This window comes from Macaca mulatta, chromosome 13, assembly GCF_049350105.2.
Source record: "Macaca mulatta isolate MMU2019108-1 chromosome 13, T2T-MMU8v2.0, whole genome shotgun sequence".
NCBI lineage: Eukaryota > Metazoa > Chordata > Mammalia > Primates > Cercopithecidae > Macaca > Macaca mulatta.
In genome coordinates, this window is record NC_133418.1 from 39,143,879 (window position 1) to 39,166,699 (window position 22,821).

General features: G+C 48.1%; 1 protein-coding gene across 2 annotated transcripts in view; it reads right to left on the minus strand.

The window, feature by feature from the left end:
- TCF7L1 (transcription factor 7 like 1) overlaps positions 1-22,821 on the minus strand; it is a 180,285-nt gene that overhangs the window by 49,770 nt on the left and 107,694 nt on the right. The window lies entirely within an intron of this gene.

Sequence of the window (22,821 nt, forward strand, 5' to 3'; positions counted from 1 at the left end):
ACCATGCTTGGCTTCTTTTTAGCTTTGACAACATCTACTTCAACTCACCTGATTGCTTAGGCTGGGTTTTGGTTACAGCTAAGGCACAACTTCTTGTCCTTACAACCTTTGTCAAGATACATGCTTGCTGGTGGAATCATGTACAGCCTCCACTTCACAAAGTCCTCTTCCAGGCATTGTCCAGGGAGGTATCCTTCGTGAGCACACACATGCTTCATTATCACAAACACGCTGAAAATGATCTTCCTTTTAATGCCTGCTTTAAACAGCTCTCCAGAGGTGGAGAATCCAGAGGTCTGGCCTGTGTAATACACTTCGATAGAAACCAAATGCCCTTGTGTACAGGCCTACAGGCCTTGTTATCATAGTTAACTTTTACGGTGGGTTTTAGGGGCTGAAAAAATTCTACTAATATTATTGGAGATACATTTTGTAGCTCTGGCTACGAAATACCACACACACACACACACACGCACACACACACACCTCAGCAATAATTGAGGAAGTAATTGAAAACTAATAACACTTGAGTATATGTACAAATTCTACATAGGTGACTGCAAACCACAAAGATACTAATGAGAAATGGCAGACGGGTTCTTGGCAGGTAGGATCTCACAGGACGTGGTGCAGGGCCTGTCACAGTAGATGTGATAACTGAGGGAGGGCAAATTCTTGGTCACTGTAATAAAACCAAATCCCAGAAGAACTTCTTTTACATCCCAGAGTGGAGGACAACTATTTTAGGATGTTGCCGCTTGGACACACCAGTTCTATCAGAAGGGGCTGAGGTGATACTGAGTTTTCTTTTTTCCTTTTGTATCTTACACAGTAGAGCACATTATTCAACATATGTTCATTAAATGGCCACCGAAACATCTTTCACACGGGTTAACAAATGGCCAGGCCTCGCGTACAAAGTCTATTTGTTTATTTATTTTTTGAGATGGGGTCTCACTCTGTCCCTTGGGTTGGAGTGCAGTGGTACGATCTTGGCTCACTGCAGCCTTGACCTCCCAGGGCTCAAGTAATCCTCCTACCTCAACGCCTACCGCCGGGTAGCTGGGACTACATGCACGCATCACCATACCCTGCTATTTTTTTTCCTGTACTGTAGAGACGAGGCTCACTATGTTGCCCAGGCTGGTCTTGAACTCCTGGGCTCAAGCAATCCACCCGTCTCAACCTCCCAAAGTCTTGGGATTATAGATGTGAGCCACCGTGTCCGGCCACGTAGAAGGTCTCTTTAAATGATGAATTGGAAACATCAGTATTTCTTCTTTTGCTTAAATTCCAGTCCCCTGCCAACCGTACACCGCATACCAAGATTAAATAGAGAAGGGCCCTGGAAGCAACTGGTTCGCTGTAAGCACTTGACAGCTATCAACCATGATCATCATTTCTTTTTTTTTTTTTTGGAGGCGGAGTCTGGCTCTCTTGCCCACTGGAGTGCAGTGGCCGGATCTCAGCTCACTGCAAGCTCCGCCTCCTGGGTTCACACCATTCTCCTGCCTCAGCCTCCGGAGTAGCTGGGACTACAGGCGCCCGCCACCTCGCCCAGCTAGTTTTTTGTTTTTTGTTTTTTTTTGTTTGTTTGTTTTGAGACGGAGTCTGGCTCTGTCGCCCAGGCTGGAGTGCAGTGGCTGGATCTCAGCTCACTGCAAGCTCCGCCTCCCGGGTTTGCGCCATTCTCCTGCCTCAGCCTCCCGAGTAGCTGGGACTACAGGCGCCCGCCACCTCGCCCGGCTAGTTTTTTGTATTTTTTTAGTAGAGACGGGGTTTCTCCGTGTTAGCCAGGATGGTCTCGATCTCCTGACCTCGTGATCCGCCCGTCTCGGCCTCCTAAAGTGCTGGGATTACAGGCTTGAGCCACCGCGCCCGGCCCTGATCATCATTTCTTCTTGCTGATGTTACTGTAACATTGTGGATGAAGCAGTGTTTGCCTTAATGAATGGGGGTGAGTTTGGAAGTCCTGCCCTCCAGGGATGTCTTAGTTCCAGGTGCTGCAATTTGCACCTGGAAATGGAGAAAGGAGAGACGCCTGCAGTTTAGTGCCAACGGTGAAAGGTCAGCTGGAGGGTGCTGGGGGCCTCTTGGGAGTTCTCAGAGGCCCTCCCCTCATATATGCACAATATCTGGTGTCCCAGCCACCAAGTTCTGGAGACCTCCAGAATGATCGGAAGCTTCTGCAGGGTCCAGCCAGTGCTCACGAACATTCACCGCCCTCCTTTTTCCTTTCCTCATTCAACATCCCTGCATTTCAAGGCTCTCTACCAGCATTTCTTTGTTCATTGTTCAGAAAAAAACGAATCAAGCCATGACTAGAGGCTTGAATTCAACTTTAAAAAATTGTATGGCTCAAAGGGTCTCTATCCAAGTTTTTCCCAAAAGATTATTCTCCAAGGAAAAAAGAAAACAAAATGGCTAAATCTCAACATTTTTTCAGTCTCCATTATCCCACGGCTCTCTTTACCCCTTGAGACATACAGTCTTCAATAGTAAACAGGGCTGAAGTTTGAGGGCAAGGCCTAGAGAAGCTGTTTAATTTCTACCCCAAAGACAAACTCAGATTCTTTCACAATTTTCCCTCAGGCCAGACCTCTGCTTTATAGGGCCAAGCCACTGAAAGAACAAATGAATGCGAACAATTTGCCTCCCAGCAGCGAGCACTAAGATCTCCTACAGATACGAATTCCCGAGCAAACTCTGCCCAAAGATAATACAAATGAAGGGGTTTATCGGGCTTTTTAAAGGGTGGCTGCCTGATTTTCTTTAGGATCTGAATACATTTACACGGGGATTGGGGTGGGGCGGGGGGGGGGTGCGTGCTTACTGACAGAGCAGTTTTAGAAAACCAACACAGGCCCTAGAACACTCATCAGTCTGCAGCGGCTTGGCTGCTCATTCCACAAATACTCACTGTGCATCCACCATGTGCAGCCACTGTGTGTGGTGCTGTGGGGGACAGAATGACGATGTGTCTTGGGAGGTGGCCTCAGCTATAGGTAGGGAGGACAGGGCTTCTGTCCCAAATGGTAAATGTCATAGAGTGGGGGTGTCACAGAGTGTGGGGGTATTACAGAGTGAAGCCAAGAGGTGGGATCTGAACTAGACCTTGGAGAGTACAGATGGCAGTTTCCACAGGGCAAGGCTCTATTCTAGAACCAATGTATTCCTATTAACAAATAAGCAAGGGTTTTGAACTGAAAGGACCTAGGACACTGTTTTCCTAAAGATAGCTTCAGAGGTGGGCATGGCTACAATTTGTCTGAAGTCTCAGAGGTCAGTGATGGTCACCCACTGGGAAAGGAAGGGCATGCAGACAGCCCCCCAACCCCAATATCTGCAGGGTTTGGGACAAGAACATAGATTTAAGTCCATATGCTTACACATGTAAAAGTTGTAACTCAAGCTGACAAACTGTTAAATACATTCTGTCCTCCTCCCTTGACAAATATGAATGCTATGAAAAGGCCAGGCTCGAATTTAGAATTCCCAGACTCCTGGGTTCTGCACCAGAATGCGGTGGTGGTAAGAGAGCCTGATCTGGCACCCCCACCATTCCGTTCCATCTTGTCCTACGAGGTCTTGGGACCACACATGGAAATACCCCAGACATCTCAGCCCCCCATAAAGCTCAGCCCCAGGCAAATGTGAACCCCCCACCTCAATCTACAGGTGTGCACACCAGTGGCTTGGTGCATGTCCAGGGAAGAGCCAGGCAGGCTCTCAAGCCTCAGGATCCCATTCTTTGGATCCTCAGCTCCGTGGATTCCTGGTCTGGTCAGGAAGGAAGTGGCTGGGGTGGTCAGAGCAGGGCCCCCCTCTCAGGTCTAAGGGTACAGTGTGCCCAGGCAAGGATTCGGCTCACTGGACTGTGAGGCACACTGTGGCGTGTGGTTTTGATTATGATGATGATACAGGCTAACCTTTATCCCAGATAATGAATACAACATTAGTCTGGTTTTCACTTAATCCTCATCAGCCCTACTGAGTTTAGTATTGTTGTTATTCCCATTTCACATATGAGGAAACTAAGATTAGAGAGATTTTAATTTATCCAAGGCCACACAGCTAGGGGTTGTGGAGCCAGGATTTGACTGTTATACTGAGTCTCATGGCCTAAAAATACTCAGAGGAAAATCATTTCCTGATCCCGAATCATGGAAAATCAAGAGCCGGAAGGAACCATGACATTCATAATGTGGAACCCTCACTACGTGGCAGGAGGGGGCAGGCAGCAGAGGAGCAATCCAGGGTCCTGCTTCGGGGGCAGTCCCCATGTGGGCAGCAGTGTGTCCCACAGAGTTCAGGAGGGCAGCAGCACCTGGTCGGTATGCCGTGCAGTGGGTGTGGGCTCCCCATGGGGTGCATGCGGAAGCCAGTCAGGGTCAGGCAGGGCCAGAGCAGCCCCATGGGCATGTGTGGCCAGCAGCTGGCACCACAGCCCTCTGTGAGCTGAGAAGGTGACCTCACACCAAGTGGGGCCCTTGGAGCTATTTTCTAAAGCTGCTGCCTTTGATGCTTTCTTCAAATCCCGTGAGCAAAGTGGCAAACTTGGGTGGGGAAGCCCCAGAATCTGGCTGCTGTGCAACTTCATTCTGTTTCCAAACAGCGGTGTGGGAGTTCAGCGCAAACTCCACCAGGCAGTCCGAGGATGCCCCGGAGCTACGCCGGGGACCCTGTTCTTCCTTCCTGCCGCTGTGCTGGCCAGCCAAGGCCTTGGAAGGTCAGGAAGGAGGGATTTTTCTTTTTTTAATTTAAAATGTTTAAAACTAAGGTATAATATGTATATACAAGCAAGTACACAAATCTCGTATGTGGCTCAATGAATTTTTAAGACAGGATTTTGCTCTGTTGACCAGGCTGGGGTGCAATGACTCAACCAGAGCTCACTGTAGCCTCGAACTCCTGGGCTCAAGTGATCCTCCTGATTCAGCCTCTCGAGTAGCTGAGACCACAGACATGTGCCACTACACCCAGTTAATTCTTAAAATTTTTTGTAGAGGTGGGGGTCTCACTATGTTGCCCAGGCTCTAGTAAATTTTTAATATGTATTTTTCTTTTTTTTTTTCAGACAGAGTCTCACTCTGTCACCCAGGCTGGAGTGCAATGGTGCGATCTCGGCTCAGTGCAACCTCTGCCTTCCAGGTTCAAGGGATTCTCCTGACTCAGCTTCCCAAGTGGCTGGGATTACAGCCACCCGTCACCACACCCAGCTAATTTTTGTATTTTTATTAGAGACAGAGTTTCCATGTTGGCCAGGCTGGTCTCGAACTCCTGACACCTCAGGTGATCCATCCACCTCAGCCTCCCAAATTACAGGCATGAGCCACCACACCTGGTTCAATATGTAAATATTAATGTAACCACCAGCCTAGATCAAGATATAGAATGTTTTAAATTGATTATAAGTTGCAAAAGCAATGCATGAACACACTCTCCTTGTAAAGCATTAAAACATGAGCTGTGAGCCGACTCCTCCCAGTGTCCGCCCACACACACAAGGCCCCACTGTTGTATGTAATTGATTGTGTGTCCGGAAGCAGGGGCTTCCCCCTAGGCATTCCCAGGCCTCCAGGCAGCTGAGCAGCCTGACCCAACAGGTTTGGGGTCTTTCTCCTTGAACATTCTCTTCTGCCCACTCCCTTCCCCCACCCAAATCCTCCAACAGAGAAGGAGCCTGTGGATTCTCCCACCGTGGATAGCACAACTGCCTGGCTGAGCTTCCTCCCTCCCCATCCTTACAACTTAAAGCAGTCTGACTCGGTCGCCTCTAAGTTGTGGCTGCAGAGAACACAAAGAGCAGCCTTTGGCGCGCGGACGCAACGTCGATGTACTGGGGGGACGCCAACCGGCCCCAGAACACATCGAAGCCAGAAACTGCCCGAACTAGTTACATTCCAGCAAGATTAGCACAAGGCCGGGCCTGCTCCTGCGCCCACCCCTCCTCCCCTCCTGGGCCATGAATAGGATTTTTAACTATTTCCCTCCCACTTGCTGTCCAGCCTCACACATGGACAATGCTCCCCGCTGTTTGCACATTAACCTCCCATTTGCCAGGCAGCCTCTCAGGAGCTGCAGATTAACACCCACCAACCCAGACAATGATCCCGGGGGAGGGATGCCAGGGGCTGAGACAAAGGCTACAGACGCTGAGCCCAGTCAATCACTGCACAGTGACCACTGGCCAACAGTGCAAGGGGCTCCCAGACTCCAGACACACAGGAATCACCACAGGTGGCTCATTCCTGGCTCTGGGCACCTGCCCCAGGTGGGACTGAAGAGGGTACTCCCCTAATGTGGGCCTACAGCAACCAGAAGACACCCTTCCCATCCCATCTAATCTGGGACATTCTGGCCTACAAGGGGCCTGAACGATCAGGGACTGAAGCGCTGGGAAGGCAGAGGGCAGCCCTAGGCAGGCCTCGCAGACTTGACCCACCCTGTTTAGGCTTCTCCTTTCTCCTGGCAAAGCGGAGTCCTCAGGGGACATAACAGGAAGCAGGTGCCTCAGGCCCCTGCCCTGGGGCTCCCTGGGAAAGCTATCTGGTCTCTCAGCAAGCAGGAACCCTGACTGAAGCAGCTTGTAGACATGATTCAGTACGTCAAAGCCATTTTCCTATTCCCTTGTGTGCAGGTGTGCACACAGGCATGAACTTGGAAACGCAACAGCACGTAGCGGGGAGGGAATGGGGAGAGAGCTGGACTGTGAGGTATGGGAATGATCCTTCCATGTCCTAGGCCAGCAGCTCAGCCTCTGCGTTTGTATTAAAAATCTCCTCCAGGTGATGCTCATGCACCCTGGTCCTGAACTGGAGGCCCTGGCAGTGAACAATTGCATGCATTAGCTGAGGATCCTGTTAAGATGCAGCCTGGGTCAAGAGGTGTGTGGTGGGGCCCAGGATGGTAAGTTTCTAACAAGCTCCCAGGTGACGCACTCTTGGCCTAGTGAGGCCTCAGACTGGGCGCATCATCAGAAGGGCCATCTCTCTGTAGGCTGCTTCACCAAGTAGTTGTCTGGTTACAGTTTCCACCCTTCTGGAGAAAGGTCACCACCTCCCAAGACAGCCAGTTGCAGCAGCGGACAGCTCTGTTTGAGTCCTTCCTCATATTAAGACATCCAACAGTGACAATCTGAAGTCTTTCTTCTCTTGACCTGGTAGTTTCAGACTCTCACAAGAAAACCTTGTGGCATCCACTCCTGTTTTCCCCACATACCTGTGCCTCCTTGTCTAGGCCAGTGAGGCTGTTTTTCTGAGCTTCATTCTCTTAGTACTAATGCCAGACAGGCTGGGGGCAGAGGAGCAGATCTCAGTGCAGACTGGTGAGGCTATTTGGGCAGGAGTGAGAATAGAGCCCCCAACGGAAACAGAAACCAGAGTTCTAGCCTGGGGCAGTTAACATACAAGAAACTTCAGGACAATTAAAAAGCAACAACCACAATTAACGTGGTTTACACAGGCAAAACTCATTAATGTGGGTCGGGGTGCTGGAGTTTACCTTTGCTAGGCAAACCCTTTTTACAGACAGTACAGATGAACTGCAAGCAAGACTCCAAGGGGAATATCTAAATGGCCACGAAACAACCTTCGAGCCCCCAGATGCAGGAAAAAGCATCACTGACCTACAAGAGACACACAGATGACTTCGTGCAGGGAACCCCCTTGCCAATCTGGCTTCAATTCCTGGTGAAGTTCAGAAGCAATAAACCTGTGCTCCTTTTGAAAGGTTTTATAACTCAGAACACCCCCTATTTCACACTGATATCCACCCCAAGTCTGAATTAACTCTGTTACTCAGCAGTTCTGCTAAGGAATCACTTCTTAGTACTTAGTTCTTTTAAGGAATCACTTCATCATCACTGCTGCAGGGAAAATTTGAGCAGGGCTGATGGTTTGCAGTGGCAGCAAGTCTACAAATGATTATCCCTAATGAGATGATGCAAGAGCAGCCTCAAATAAGGCACTCCTCCAGCTGCTCCATGCCCAGCTGGGCTTCCTGCCTTTCCACCCGCTCCAGGCCATGAGCCCTTCGTGGGACTCTCATGGCAAGAGGGTCCTGGATCTTCCAAAGGTGAAACCATCCCAAAGACCCAAGGGCTCCCACTCAGTCTCCCGCTGCCACTCCCTCCCGCCCTGCAAAGTCACAGATGACAGTGGGATCTGGCTGAGCTAGGACTGAATCACGACTGTACCCTTTACCAGTCGTTACCTTATCTAAAGTTAATCTTTCTGAGCCTCAGCTCCCACAAGTTGAAAAGGTATTAGCATAATCTAGTTCCGAAGATTGTGTGGTGGTTTAACTGAGTGAACGCTTAGCATGCACAGGGGCTGGAGTAGGTAAACTCTTATAATGGTAGTAAAAAGGGGGAAGATTTCTTTTAAGGTCAGGGAGATAGCCTAACACCCTTCTTTCTTTGAGGCTCCAAAGCTCACTGTTCTTCTCTTGTGACACTAACCTTTCCTTGCCTTGAGATCAGTTCCACTACTTGTGTTGTGGCTCTGGTGGACCAGGCAACAGGCAGTTCCTATATAAGGTCATGACCTCATTCATCTTTTACTTACCTCCTGCAATGTTCAACCCAATCCTTACAATTAGTAGGAACCTGACCAATATTTCTGCATTGACTTGCCAGCATGAACCAGCCAACTTAGGACAAAGCATGGAGGTCGTAACCAGGTGGGTCAAACAGCCAACTGACCAGACCTCCCCGCACCCCCATGTGAGCAGGTTTCTGTCCTTAGGAACAACAGCAGTTGCATTTAGGTAAAATGACATTTACACTTCTGACTGGCTGTCAAACTATTCATGAAAATGGCCATGAACATCCTATTTTTAAAATCAAACACTAAGCCACATATGCATGCTACAGAAAGAAAAATCCCAAACTTATGTGGTTTAATAGAGTTTCCAACACTTCTTCAGAAGCCTGGATCCCTAATGTTTACATTGAAGGTGACACTGGCTCATGGTCTATTGTTCCATAGTCTTACTGCACTGTCTACACATCCTACCTCATTTTTACAGAAATGGGTCATTAGGTCAGGGACCACATTCTTCCATGTCATGACATGGTTTGGTTGGCAGTGGAGAAGGTCTAATTTTAGGCCCCCTGAGAAAGGGCCTAAAGTTTCCTAAAGTAAGCAATAGAGATCAAGTTTTTAGGTTTTCTGAGGTTTTAAAATCAGAAAGCCATTCTGTTTCCTTCAGCTGCCATCCATTCAGCCCTAGAAGTTGCAGCCTGCCCATCTGGGCCCAGAGAAGGGAGGACTAGTGCTCAGAAAAGCTCCCTGGGGAGCTAGACACTAGGGGCTGAGGTTGGGCTCCCTGGCAAGGACAGGCCTCACGGAGCTTGTGGTGGGGGCTGCTTGCAAACCACACACTTACTCTGATGACACTGTTTGTGTGCAAGCATTTCTAGACTGTTCTTTGGAAATGGGCTGTAGAAAACATTCACTCCTTCAAAAACACATCGCTTCTTTTGTGGTCTTTCCCCCTTCTTGGCTCTGCTACTCTCCCGGGAGTCAGGGACTCCCCAGACTCCCAGGGAACGGACGTCTTTTGGAGAGGCCATGCCGACGGGTCACACTGAGGCTTGGGTCAGGGTAGCAGGGTGATAGCAAACGCTCATGTGGAATTGTCTGCCTGAACGGGTGGCTATAAATTATCACAGGGTGTAACTGCCTGAGACCTTGTAGGTGAATTATCTACAAGTCCTGCGAATGCTCAGGGGTGGGTACCTGCAGCTGCCATGAATATGGCTTCAAAATAAGTTTCCTTAGATGAAAACAACCGAGAGTCCAGAGGCACAGCTAGCCTGCGGGAAGGATGTGGGAGGACCACCCATGGCCCCAGTTTCCCTGGGTGCACCACTCACTTCCCTCAGAGTCCTTTCTGTGACGTCTGCCTCCCCCAGCCCTCTTGTCACTGTACCACCCAATGCACACACAGCAGCAGAGAAGCATCTAGAGTGTGAGTGTGTGTGTGTGTGTGTGTGTGTGTGTGTGTGTGTGTGTTTTGAGAAAGGATCTCACTCTGTCTCCTGGGCTGGAGTGCAGTGGCACAGTCACGGATCACTGCAGTCTTGACCTCCTAGGTTCAAGTGATCCTCCTACCTCAGATTCCCAAGTGGCTAGGATTACAGGTATGTGCCACCACGCCTGGCTAATTTTTTGTACCGTTTGTAGTGATAGCTTTTGCTGTGTTGCCCAGTCTGGTCTCAAACTCCTGAGACTCAAGTGATCTGCCTGCCTCCGCCTCCCAAAGTACTGGGATTATAGGCGTGAGCCACTGCGCCTAGCCTAGAGTGTCTCTGAATTGCAATCTGAACTTGAATGGGAAACTGTCAGCTAGTTTAAGGAGCAAGCAGTAGGTAACTTCTTGTGACATTTTCTGAATCAGATACCAGTCACAGGGAACTATCAAAAAGCGGCGATTTACAAGAGCGACCTGAATAGACGCTCTGGTCTGGTCTCTCTCCTTCAGCTCTTATATCCAGATGGTCCCCTCTGTTCTGAAGAAGTAAACAGCCTCAAGCCGGGCCCAGAGACTTGGGTTCTAACTCCGCCCGAATTAGCAGTGTGATGACTTTAGGCAGGTCCTTTCCTCTGCTGATCACAGCTGCTAGAAAAAGTCTTTAATGGAAACAAACATGTATTAGGCCCCTACTGTTTACACTATATACTGTACACGATAAAAGGCAAAGGCTTTTTATTTCTTCCTCACAAGCTTCTCTTTGTGTGCAATGGAAATGAGTGCTGATTATAATTTAGACATAATAATATCCGGACATGGGTCATTAAGCAGGGCAGTGACCTACCCACTTGGTCCACTGACCTATTCTTGGTTATTGCAAAACATTATTCAGACAGCAAGATAAATCGGTTAATTTTTCTTTCCACTCCTAAATTGTTAAATTAGTTACAGCAAAAAACAAAACCCAAGTAAACAAACCACACAAACCTCCTAAATACAAAGTAGGGCCCTGATCCTGCCATTTGTTTTACTCCTAAATATAGGCTGGTTTCTCTCTCTCCCACCTTCTGGTGGCCTCAGGCCATGTTCTCAGGCCCCTGCCTACCTCTTAGCTGCTATTTAGAATCCAGCTGTTAATTACTTCTTTAACACTTTTTTGCTGCTCAGTCTGAACACTAAGTATTCTCCGAGACTACAGTTTCTCCTTTGCCTTCCTTTAGTGGCTCCAAAAGGTCTCTCTCAAAGGTTATCTGTCCTCAAGATGTGCCTAATTCTGTGCATTCAGGGCTTTCTTTGCAGGGGACGGCACAACTTGGGAGCTTTTAACACACACAAAACACAAAATAGTGTAATACAAAGCTAGCCAGGCTTATTAAAAATCTCATTTTTCAGCTGGGCATGGTGGATCACGCCTGTAATCCTACTACTTTGGGAGGCTGAGGTGGGCGATCATTTGAGGCCAGGAGTTCGAGACCAGCCTGGCCAACATGGCGAAACCCCGTCTCTATTAAAAATACAAAAATTAGCCGGGCGTGGTGGCACATGCCTGTAATCCCAGCTACTCAGGAGGCTGAGGCACGACAATCGCTTGAACCCAAGAGGTGGAGGTTTCAGTGAGCCAAGATTGCACCACCACACTACAGCCTGGGCGACAGAGTAAGACTCCATCTCAAAAAAAAAAAAAATCTCACTTTCGAACTAGTCTATGTTTAATATTTAATATATTACCAAGTGCTTTTTTAAAAGGCCCACTTACCAATTCCTGTGTGTGGCAAGGTGAGAAGGCCAGGGGTGGTGGGCGCCTTATGGCTCTGATCTATTGCAGATGCCTTCCCGTAGTAACCAGAGCAGCTGGCACTGGTGTACTGGCATCTCCTTCAAACTCAGTGTTCAGGGATGTCACATTGGTAGCTTGAAATCAGCCACGGGGAGAGTATTTACATCATGGAAATTGGCAAACACTAATCAGGGCACAATCCTCCCCACCAGGAGCTGACTGTTAAATATTTACCAGTACATCACTGCTTATAACCCATTTCCCCACTTCTCTTTCTATCATTAATTTAAAGGACTCATTTACTGGGCACACAGTCTACTGCATTAGATACAAATGCTACAGAAAAACAACAATAACAAATGTTACCTTTCTCTGTCCCTAGCACTGCCTATGTCTTTACACTGCAAACTCACTCACTCCTCAGAACACAGTGGGATAAAGAAATAGTGTTATCACCTTCTCGCAGATGAGGAAACTGAGGCACAGAATAGCAAAACCTTGCTCATGGCTGCAATTGGTAAGTGATGCTTCCAGATCCAGAACTGAGGGCTTTTCCCCACCCCCTAGAGCCCATGAGTTTTCTACTCTCCCAGGAAAAGGCCTGGATGGAGGCCCAGTGTGCAAAAAACTCAGGGATATGTTCCACCAGAGCTAAGACTCAAGAGCAAATGAGTTTTATGGAGGCTTTGTACTAGGAAGGGTTCTTAAGGGAGACAGTTGTGCAGGCTGTGAGGAAGGTTCCACAGACCCCAGAAAAGCAGGTGAGTGGCAACTGAGGTCCCCTTGAGAAGGGGGTTCTGGAGTACAACAGGCCCCTTGGCTTGGTACACTTTGTCAAGGCAGAAAAATGCCTTCCACTTCTGGAGGGAAAAAAAGGAAAGAGGCCCAGGATGCAATTAGGAAAGAACAAATACATCCTCAGATTCTCCCAGCTGAACAACTAGGGAAAACTCAGCCTGTAAACAATCAAAAACTGGGTGTCGCCAGAGCAAAAACCCAGAAGGTCTCTGCTCACCCATGCAAGGGTAACTGCACAAGAATCGGGGCCCACACCAGCACAGGCCAGCGAGGAACCACTTCTTCCTTAGCAGTAGGGGCAGCGGCAGCGGCTGGTTCTCCTGCTGGGTTCCCAGTTGGAAATTCCAAAGGGAACCACTTTTTGCATTCATTACCCAAAGAGAAAAACTGCAACTAGTGAAAAATAAAACCTAAAATTTCAAATGCTACTTTGTAGAATGCAAACAGTCCTATTCTGCCAACAGTCAGACATCAGGCTCGGTATTTCCTTATGATACTTACAAGAGAAAGAAAACCAAGTTCACTCCCCCTTTCCCTACTTCCTCTTGTTTTTTTTTCCCTCCCCAAGGGAATGAGTCAAGTCAGTCAACAAGTATTTATGGAGCACCCACAGGATTGCAGAGTCTGGGAGGAGGTGCGGGTTGCTGGAAGCAGCCCAGGATAGCTCTCATTTGAGACAGTTAAAGGAAATGTCAATCCTCAGGCCAGGTCTAAACAGGGCAGTAAAGAACTGACTGCCACCTGGGTGGGTTTATTCTGGACCAATCACTCACTCCTGGCTGAGCTGCCTCTGTTATTGGCAAGGCCAAAGTGGGTGGATCAGCCATGTTCATGTACATTTTTGGAAAACTACAAGCACAATGCTAACAATCTTGATGGTTTTGGGGGTGGGAATTGGTGGTTGGCTGAGATACTCTTCTTCCTCCCTCCCAAAAGGCCCCACAACGATAAAAATTAAACAAATGTTGTCAGGTGTTCACCATTTCTCCTCTGCAAATGTAAGTGTGTATAAGTGGGACGGGAAGGCTGGTAACATCCAGGGCCCATGGAAACAGCTCCTGGGGGCCTGTCCGCTCTAGTTTGGAGACTGGGTTGTATTTATTTGGCTCCAGATCCTGCTACTCCAAGTGTGCTCCCTGGACCAGTAGCATCAGCACTATGTGGGATTGTGTTAGAAATGCAGAGTTCCAGGCCCCGCCACAGCCCTACTGAAGCAGAATCTGCATTTACACAATCTCTTCAGGTGGTTCCCATGGACGTGTGAGTTGAAGAAGCACCAGTCCCAATAACCAAGCAAGTGTTTGTTATTAAACCCCAGAGAGCCCCCAAAGTCACATTTGGGGAACATCTGCCTTCCATATTGCAGTGGGGCAGTTAGCAGCCTCCCTAGATTTCCTGTTCACAGAAAGCAAATACCAGTAAAGCCTACAGATTTATAAATCTATTATGACTCCTGGTTTAAAAGTAGGTACCTGGAAGGACCCAGGTCAGTTGCACATTATTTAATCGCCATAGGAAGATATATTCTTGGAGCTAACAGAACTGAACACTACCGGCCACAAGGACTCCTTTCACATCTACATTACACTCAACTAACTGCATGCTGGCCTAGATTCACTTTGTTTTAAATACCCAAGCTATGTTTGAATAACCTGTATGGTTACAATTAGGATCACTGCATCTGGGAAAGTCACCGCAAACCTCCACACATAAATATGGTGATTTTAATAACAAATAACACATTTGGAGGCTGATATAAGTATGCAGGCAGAGGAAGCCACTGAAGATGTTAATTTGCATGTTCACAAAGAAATAGAATCCAGCTGCAATGTTAAATGCTTAATTCTACAGAGCCATAGGACACCCGCACAACCTTACCATAGGCATGCTCTAAATTTAAAGCCGATTTTCAAACCCTCACAATTTTGGCAAAAACCTAAATTCAACTGCTTAAGGAGACTGGATTTTCTGTGAATCCTAAAATAGTGCTAGTAGAAAAAAGTCCATTTGTTTAAGTTTTGCAAGTTAAAGACAAGTATCTGAACTGATTTGATGCAAAGTTTCTCAAAACATTCACCTTGGGGCAGGAAAAACAAAAGGTCTCATTGGAAGAGATTTCTTCTTATGAGGGATTGGAATTTATGGACTAGGGTCTAACTTAGCTGTTGCTTTCTGGCCTCCTACACTTGTATTCGGTGTTTAAAGTAAAATGTGAAAATTATGTCAGTCTTTAACAAGATTAACCTTCTGAAATAGGATGCATATGAGTGAATGTGTTTGTGTAAGAGGGAGAGACTATTAATAATAGTGGTCATGGTAATATTAATAACAATAAAACGTACTGTGCTAATTTGGAGACTGTATCCTGGTAAGCTCTGTTCACTTCACCAGTTTCTCTAAGAAAATGGAGTCTGTTGAACTGCTCACTAGCAAGGTGTACTTGCTCAAGCACCTGCAAAAAGACAGAGGGGGCTTCTTCTAGGGATGCAAACCCAGCGGGGAGAACAAACAGAGCCTGGTAATAGCACAATCAATCACTTGTTTCAGTTATGAAGGAAAGAGCTGCTAAAACCTCCCACTCCAGTGGAATGTACCTCACTGAAAGCTCTTGGCACTCACTCTTTACAGAGAATGGTGGGTAGCCAGGACCTATGGTGACATCAGGCACAGAGCAATTCTCCCGTTCTACAAGTGGACAAGAGGGAAGGAGGGTGGTGGTCAAAACCATCATGGGGGTACATGTATCAGATAATGACTAGACTGCATGATTTCATGAGGTAAGAAACAAATATCTTGAGAGAAATGCTTGAGAGTCCTTAGGATTGCAATTCTGCTGAGTCCTTGGCTCATCTGTTATTAATAAATGCTGATGGCAATATCTGTGAGTACACACGTCAGAGGGGCTACTTCGTCCCCCACTGAGCAATGGCCAGATGGAGAAGTCAGGAGACCTGCGTGGAGAGCCTCGCCTTGCCAGGGGCAAATCCATCACCTCAATAAGCCTAAGCTCACTGTCTATTTAAATAGGAGTGATTACACCAGCTGCACTTAATTCTTAGAACTATTTTGAGGATGAAATGAGATAATGGATGTGAGTCCTAAGTATGTCAATCTGGCAACATGTGGGTGGGGCTGTGTGGGAGGTGAGCTCCCTTCTGCTCTGTCATGAAAGGCATGTGACACTCTTCATAGTACTTCCCTCTCCCAGGCCCCCAAACAAGCTTGCCTGTCAATTTTGACACATTTAGAATTCATTAAGTAATTAAATACACTTTGATCTAATTGAGTTTTCCTTTGAGGGCACTTTAAGATTCCACTAAGCCTGTGAAGCTTACAGAGTAATTGCAAGGGAAAACTCTACCCAACTGTGTTGAGATGTCCATCATCAATTTTTCCCAATGCATGATTTCACTTGCCTGGATGGCACTGTTACATCTGGAGGCCAGAACCAAGCCAACCACCACCACTAGCAGCAGCAATCAGTAACACCATTGCATTGAGTCAGCACTGTGGACAGTCCTGTCCTAAGCCACACTCACGGGGGGCACCTGACTGCCATTCACATGGAGATCTCTCTGGACAAAGGAGAGCTGGTCAGGCACTGGGTGACCAAAACCGGCACTGCACTGCCCAAGAGGAACATGGCCATCCTTTAACTGTTTCCATCTGACAAGCTGCTTTTGGTATATGGGCAGCTGCTGGTCTGTTTTAAATAGGCACGGGCCTGATCTTGTAGCTCAAAGATGAACCATGTGGTTCCAGGTCCCCATCTGGGGCTTCTGGTTGCACTGTGCCAGTGGGAAGCCTTATCTGCTGACCTGGCCCATCTTAGAGGGAAGAGGGACTGGTGACTGATACCTGGTGAAGAGGCTTGCCTTCAGCCTTCCATCCGAGAAGGGGACCCCCTATGGCCCACTATCCTAAGCCAGTGCTGAGCCATAGTGAGCTTCACCCCATTCTCTATGGGAGCCTGACACCAAACTATTGATTACACCAACCTTCTCAGATAAGGGAGTCCAGTTCAGGTTCCAAGTCTGGAGACTTTCCTGAGTCTCCTAGGGGGCCAGACATGCCTGGGATTTTGAAGAGCCTCCTCTCCCTGGTATCTGTCTTGATACCAGATTCTATTCTGGAATCTGTCCTGGAACCCGGCAGAGTGCCAAGTCTATATTCTGAGGACAGCAGAGACCTGCCTTTGCTACACCTAATGGTTGTTTCTCAGCCCTCATCTCACTCGACCTTCAGCAGCAGCCCCTCTTCCTTCTTACACTCCCCTCCTTGGCTGCAGGAAAGCAGCGCTCACCAGGTCTCCTCCTACCTCTCTGGCTGCTCCTTCTCAGTCTCCTTTGCCAGTTCCTGCTCTTTTCTCCAGTGTGCACAAGCTGTAGTGCCCACGGCTCAGCCCTTGAACTCTTTTTTTCTCAGCTTCAGTCCCAGGGATCTCCTCCAGTACCATCAACATGCTGATGACTGAAGTCTCAGTCTCTAATCTAGAGCTCATCTCTGACTTCCAGACCCAACAACCCCACTGCCTATCACCCTCCCCAATGGATGTCTAAAAAGTATCTCCAATACAACATGTCCCAAACAGAGCTCCTGATTATTTCCTCCCAAACCTGCCCCTCCCACAGTCTTCTCCATTTCTGTCAATGACACTTCCTTCTTTCCCATTGCCCAGGAGACATTCATTCCTAACTCTTCTTCCTCTTGCTCCCCACATTTGGTCCATCAGCAAATCCTGTCAGTCTTCCTTCAAAACGGCGCCAAAATCTGAGAACTTTCCCCATTTCTACTGCCACCATCCAGGCCCCAGTGGCCCCACAACCTGTCTCTCATTTTCTACCCTTGACCCCTCCGGTCTATATCATGGCAGCCACGGCACTATGTTAAAACGAAGGTTGGATCATGTCACCTCTCTGCTCAGGACCCCTCACTGCTCCCCATCTCACAGTCAAAAGGCTTCACCATGGGCTGCATGCCCCTGTGACTGGCCCCCTGTCCCCTTTCTGACTGTGCCTCCTTAAGTGCTGCCCCCCAGCCTTGCCCACTCTGCTCCAGTCACTCTGTTCTGCCTGCTCCTGGAACCTGCCAAGTGCCATCCCCTTTGTACCTGCTGTTCCCTCTGCCTGGCGTGCTCTTCCTCCGTGTATGTGTCTATAGAGTTTGTCAACTCCCTGTGAGGCCTTCCATAAATATTAAATAAATGAATGAACAAGCAAACTGAAGACTTTACCCTGAACCCTTCTCGGCAGGCCAGGATCCCACAATTTGCCTGCTGGTTCTTTCCCTGCGGCTGGATCCTGGACCCCGCCCACCACATCTTCCAACCCCAGGGGGTGATGTTCACAACGTGGTCCGTGGCCAGCAGGGCAGCTCCTCCCTGCAGAGGACCCATGTGAAGTCACAATATGAATATTCAGCCTTTTCTAGGGTGCCTGGCACTTAGTGGGTGGCTCAGCGTGTATCTCCTGAATGAAGCCTCACCTCTCACCCCAGCCAGAATCCTGCCTACTGAGAACCCAAGACCCATGCCTGGGGCTGCCTCTGGCCAGGTACTTCTCTCTCCTCAGCCCATCCCCAGTCTTCTCCTCCTGGCCCAGCTCCTGCGTCCCTTGCTGAGTTTCTAGCACCTCTTATGTTGTTCACACCCAGACAATTCCGAAAACACAGGATCCCCTGTGAATGATGTGGAAATGCAACTTCCCCACGTGGAGTCGCTGGGTATGTTCGTTCCCCTTCCCTTCCCCTCGAATCCTGCACAGAGGGGGCCACTATGTCACAAAAGGCCACTTCACGAGTAAGGCACAAAATGGCCCTTTCGGAAATCAAAGCTTAAGAGTCGCACCTGAGTTACTAAGGCTTCCACTCAGCCTCACCCATTCCTAGCAATAAGCTGCAGCAGCCGGATCTGCTCCCACCTCTGGGTGATGGCTGGAAACACTAGGCTGTTACCTTTCATCAAAAACACAAAGGGACAGCAGGGGACCTCAGGCATGTAATGGCGCCGAGGAGTAGCCAAAACATGTTGTTATAGAATTAGTCCTTTCGAAACTGCATGCCAACTGATTATTAATAAACTGCAAAAATGAGCTAAGGGTGGAATAATTGGGGCTGAATGCATACCAATCCTGCACATGTTAACCAAGATATATGAGGTTCAACTAGAAGCCAATTGAACAGTTACTTATTGTTAACTACTGTGTGCCAAGATGTTGGTGCGTTGAGATCTTTAAGACTTGTGGGAGGCCCCACTGCCAGAGGTGTGTAATCTAAACGGGGAAAGGAAAGGAAAACATGCCCTTTCATTCAAGAGTTTTAAAAATAGTACAGTGTACTAGGAAAGGCTGAGGTAAAACATCTGCCTCAATAGGGAGGCAGAGAAAAGGGGAGATAGAGGCCCTGGTGAGATTTCTTGAAGGAGACAGAAAACTGGAGGTCTGCAAAGAGAAGAAACAGGCGGAAGCAACACATCCTATGTGGAAGGGGAGAAAGTGGGTGCTGTGAGCAGGAGTGACAAAGTCTTCAGAAAGACTGAGCCTGGGGACAAGGCTGGGCCTTAACACTTGCCTTCTATACAGGGTGTGCACAAACCTCAATGCCAAGCCCCATTCAAGGAAAAGGAGGAAGGCCGTAGATGGACCTCACTGACTCTCCCTACAGCAGAAGTGGGCACAGCTGGGTGCAGCGTCTAGGTCAGGAGAGGTGGTGTTTGCATTCATGCTGTCATAACGGCTGTGGTCAGGCTTGGATGAGGACGTCAAGCTGACAAAACCTCAAGGGGATGGAGGACAATTCCTTCTATTCTTTGAGACATCCCAGAAAGAAGGGAAGTAATTCTTAAGTGCAACCTGTTCACAAATGGAAAAGTGTGGATTTGGCCCGGATGTTGGCATTTTACTTGGGCCGGGGCTTGATGTGACGTGGGTTCTATGTTGGCAGCCCAGAGGCAGCCAAGGGCCCCAGGGAAGCCAGCGACCATAAGGTTTCCAGCCTCATGGTATCAATGGAGGAATTATGAGATCATAAATGTCAGAGCCCCTGGGGCCTTGTAGGTAAATGCTTGGTTTGATTTTAAGTGATCCAGATAGTGGAAGAAGTTCTCACTGGCTTCTTTAAGATGGTCCCTTAGACTTACAGATGTTCTTAGGTTCTGGCGATTCAAAAATCTTTTCTTGCCCCCCACCCCACCGTCCCCCAGCAAAAGAGCAAGCAAGCAAAGAGAAACCTGAAAGGAATATTTACCAAAAAGCAAACTATTCCTGTACTCATGGAGTCATCCAGGTCCTAAGGAAATACAAATAGAGTCCAACAGAGAGTTTAGTTAAAATACTAAAAATAAACAGTGGCTGTATTTAATTTCTTTTTTTAAGTTTCTAAGGAAGTCAATAAAATAAAAATATATCTGGGGCCTGAATTATCATCCATGAACAAGGACTGCTTAAAAGTGCATCCAGGTCGGGTGCGGTGGCTCATGCCTGTAATCCCAACACTTTAGGAGGCTGAGGCGGGCAGATCACCTGAGGTCAGGAGTTCAAGACTAGCCTGATCAACATGGTGAAACCCCGTCTCTACTAAAAATACAGCTGCGCATGGTGGCAGGTGCCTGTAATCCTAGCTCTTAGGAGGCTGAGGCAGGAGAATCACTTGAACCCGGGAGGCAGAGGTTGCAGTGAGCCAAGATGGCGCCACTGTACTCCAGCCTAAGCAATAAGAATGAAACTCCATCTCAAAACAGCAACAACAAAAAAAAAGTGCATCTACTCTGGACCAAAGAGTGGGAAGAGGCTCCTCCCTGCTGCTCCTCTGCTCCTATCCTCTAGACTCAGTGAGTCAGTCAACAAACTTCTACTGTGCACCACCACGTAGAAGGCACTGAGGACAGGGCACTTCAAGAGTCAAATGAGGAAACGCTCGTGTGCCAACTTCTATTCCCACACTGAGAAAGAAAGAGAGCAAAAACTGCTGAGCTCCAAAAGACATGCTGTGTAAAAAATGTTGAAAAGGAAGACAAACCCTTTAAAAGGGTGACCTTGGGCGGGCCCTTCCCAATCGAGTTAAATGTCACTACTCTGAGAACTTGTACTTTCTGATTTCCTGATTTTGCAGAATCTAAAGCTAGCATAATGAATTTAAACCCTCCAGCTTCCTTCCTTTCTCCATTTCCTTAAAAACAAAAACAAAAGGCACAGATTTAATATTTCCATTAAAATAAAACTTAACAAAAAGCATCGCATACTTTTACTATTACCATAGTTTAGGAAAGAAACATATTTTTCTCTCTTTTTGCTGCAAGATTAGTTTTTCAAATTTCAGCAGGCACAAAATTCTGCCCCTGGGTGACTTAATCTGTAAGTATAAGCACTATTTCAGGCAACTGGTTTTTTTTTGTTTTTGTTTTTTTTTGAGGCAGAGTCTCACTCTATGGCCCAGGCTGGAGTGCACTGGCGTGATCTCGGCTCACTGCAACCTCTGCCACCCGGGTTCAAGCGACTCTCCTGCCTCAGAGTAGCTGGGATTACAGGCACCCGCCACCATGTGCAGCTAATTTTTTTTTTTTTTTTTTGTATTTTGAGTAGAGATGGGGTTTGGCCATGTTGGCCAGCCTGGTCTTAAACTCCTGACCTCAAGCGATCCACCTGCCTTGGCCTCCCAAAGTGCTGGGATTACAGGCGTGAGCCACCATGCCCTGTCGATGGGTTTTTATCATCTGTGTGTTTCTCAGTTATCTCCTTCACCTCTAACACGGGAACTGTTAGAATCAGGAGGGAAGTTCCCACATCAGCCCTTTGACTCCTCTCCGATTTGCCATCCACACCCTCTGCGACGACAGCCTGAGGTTTAAAACATCCTTCATCTCCACAGCAGTCTCCCGGCTTCCTCTGTGTTCACAACAGCCTTGTGAGAGAGGGAGGTGCAGGGACATAATCATCTCCATTGTGCAGAGGAGGAAAGGGAGGCTCCCAGAGCTGCTCTGTGCAACGTGCTCCATGCAGCGCAGTGGCCACTTGCCACATGTGGCTATGGAGCCCTGGAAATGGCATGCAGGCCACAGGCAACACACACGGAACACTCAGTACAAGAAAAGAACCAATGTCTCAGTAATCAGTCTTTAAACTGATTACATGTTGAAATGCTAATACTGTTGATGAATTGGCTTACATAAGATATACTATTAAAATTAATTTACTTGCTTCCTTTTCATTCTTTTTTTTTTTTTTTTTGAGATGGAGTCTTGCTCTGTTGCCCAGGTAGGAGTGTAGTGGTGCGATCTTAGCTCATTGCAACCTCTGCCTCCCAGGTTCAAGTGATTCTCCTGCCTCAGCCTTCCCAGTAGGTGGGATTAACAGGTGTGTGCCACCCAGCCCGGCTAAATTTTTTGTATTTTTAGTAGAGGTTTCACCATGTTGGTCAGGCTGGTCTCGAACTCCTGACCTCAAGTGATTCCCCTGTCTCAGCCTCCCAAAGTGCTGGGAGTACAGGCGTGAGCCACTGCGCCCAATCTTCATTCTCTTTTAATGTGGCTACATGAAAATTTAAAATTACTGCTTCAGCTTATATTGCATTTTTATTGGACAGTACCACCCTGGAGAGACTGGTGCAAAGTCATCCAGCGGCCAGGGACAGCCCTGGGCCAAATCCACTGCTCCCACTACATTTGGGGGCATGGCATTTTCCAGGGCATGATGGGTTGGGAAGAGTTTGCACACAGAGAAGAAACAGTCCACGCTGTGCCCAGCATGAGGGGGAAGGATGCTGCCTGGGGTCTGTGTCCATGGCAGGGCAGGGAGGGGTCTGGAGGGCAGGGAGCAACCCTCACAGCAGCAGGGAAGGAGGGCAAAGGACCACAACAGGGAAGGCCTCCGACAGCCTAGGAAGGAACATACAGGGACTGCAGGGGGAGCCTCAGCCTGGCAGCCTGGTCCAGTGAGGGAAGTGGGGTATATACAACTCCAAAAAGGGACCCCCAGGGACCCAACTCCTATCCCTTCCTTCCATCTCTTTTCTACACAGTAGTTAGGGAATTATGTTAAATTTTGTATCAGATGAAGTCATACCCCTGGACCCCTGTTTAAAATGCTCCAATACCAGCTTGGCCAACAAGATGAAACTCCATCTCTACTAAAAATACAAAAATTCATCAGTGTGGTGGTGGATGCCTATAGTCCCAGCTACTCAGGAGGCTCAGGCAGAAGAACTGCTTGAACTCAGGAGGCGGAGGCAGCAGTGAGCAGAGATTGCGCCACAGCACTCCAGCCTGGGCGACAGAG